Raw genomic sequence first — 2,107 nt, forward strand, 5'->3', positions numbered from 1 at the left:
AGCATTCATTGTTGAGGAATCGTCTCAACATTGACTCATCTCATCTTCCCAGAGCACATGGTTGCCCATGTCTGACCTTTCTTCACCTAGTAAAATTGCTAAACTGATGTCAACAAGAGCAATTAATCTAAAACACAAACCTGATTATGTGACTTTGTTTATACATTTTCTACAAGAGGGATTCTATGACTGTGACTCCTCTAAAGTCAGAGGCAAATTTTTTTAAATATGTAAGTATGTGAAACTTTCTGGTAAATTATCCAAATAAGTTCCTGACCTAGTAACACTTTCAAAACTACTGACATAGGTAATACGCATCTTTAGCATGGAACATAAGACCTTTCATAATCTGTTCTTATCTATCTCTACAGACCCATCTCTGATATCTCTTTCCCTTACATCTTACATTCCACCAAAAGTATACTACTTGTGGCTATTCAAATACATGTCTGTACTGTACACAAACCAGTATTTCTAGATTATTTTTCCTGCTAAATAGAATACTACTTAGCATACATCAAGGCATCCTTCAGAATCCAGTTTGTATATCACTTCCTTTGTAAAGCCTCCATTTTTATCCTCAGACTATTTCACTTCCTTCTATGTATTTTTATTCCATAGATAATTTTTTATTTATAATACATTTGGCCCTATGATGTATATTTTCCTATTTCTTCCATCAAACTATGAACTGCCTGAGGAAAAGGTAACGTCTTATCTTTTTTGGATGTTCCCATCTCCTAGAAGAAATCCTAATACAAAGTAGGTGTTCATGATGTATTTGTTGAAAGAAACCATTTGAGAAATTGTATGCCCAAAGTTAATGTATAATGCATTGTGGATTACCAGATATTGAGCATTTTTTTTTTCAGGCAGGATTTATTAAGAGGACAGAAAAGCTCCCACAATGGGAGGGGACCCAAGGGGGTTGTCCGAGCATTATTCTTAAAACTGCTTCCTTTCTCTAACTTAAGTTGGACAGCAATCATTCTTAAAGTTTACTGTGCACCAGACTTAGCAGTGAAACTTCTTAAAAATACAGAAAGAAGCCTCAGGCCCTATCCCATATCTACTTAGCCAGCATCTCTAGGGCTAAAGCCGTGACATCTGCTTCTTTAATAAATTGTCCAGATGAGACTAATGACTCCTGCTCTTAAGAATTGACAGAAATCGTTTTCCATTTCAGGTCAAGAATCAAAGACAAATTCTTATTTGTCTTCTCTTTATGACCTTAGGCAAAAGAGTCTGTCACTACTGAGGACAACAGAGGATAAACCATTTTAGTCCATGACGACATGCTGGCATGCTTCCCTTGACGGTGTAGAAGAAATGTAAAAGCACTCAAAGGTGGAAAATAAAAGGAACTCCAGTCCTGGAAGTCATTTGGACAGTTCCAGTCCAAGAGCCAAAGCAGAAAATTAACATTCCAGCCCCTAGAAACTTTATTTTTCACATTTCTTCTAGGCATAATTTGTAAGTCAAATAGGATTGTTCTAGCCCTAGTGATTTTGCATAATGGCACACACTACGGTATCATGGCTTACATTCAGTTTTTTGGGGTTTTTTTTTTCAATTTCAATGGAGCAATAACAACACTATTCCCCAAGCATCTCAACAAAGTTCCCAACCCGCATTTAGCCCCTGACAGGCTAATGAGCTATGGAGAGGTAAAAGTAAGAATGTTATGCAATGAATCAGAAATGGCCCAGGAGATCAATCTGGCAAAGACTTGAGTGCTTGCAGCCAGACTACAGTTGTTTTCTCTTTGGTCAAGGAGAACATAAACATAACTTCTTAGACTCCCTCCAGGCTAGCTGATCAAGACAATGGTTCTTCTCTGTTATTCATCCATATGAAATAATTCAGACATTGTTGTTTCTTATTATTATGACCCAGTTACTCATTTTATTGCCATATCTGTCTTCCCAGTTTTATTTATGCATTGATTGCCTAGGTAAATATGGCAGTCACAGAGGTGCTTCACTTCCATTCAACAGAACCTACTACGGGAAACAGCTGGTTGAGGGTTCCAGATCTACTTTCTTTGGATCCATCGGACAACATTTTCCTCTGTCTGCTTCCTGCTGCCTCCTGCCAATGACTCAGC

This window comes from Carlito syrichta, unplaced genomic scaffold (assembly GCF_000164805.1).
Source record: "Carlito syrichta isolate Samal-C Ts95f unplaced genomic scaffold, Tarsius_syrichta-2.0.1 Scaffold314339, whole genome shotgun sequence".
Taxonomy (NCBI): Eukaryota; Metazoa; Chordata; class Mammalia; order Primates; family Tarsiidae; genus Carlito; species Carlito syrichta.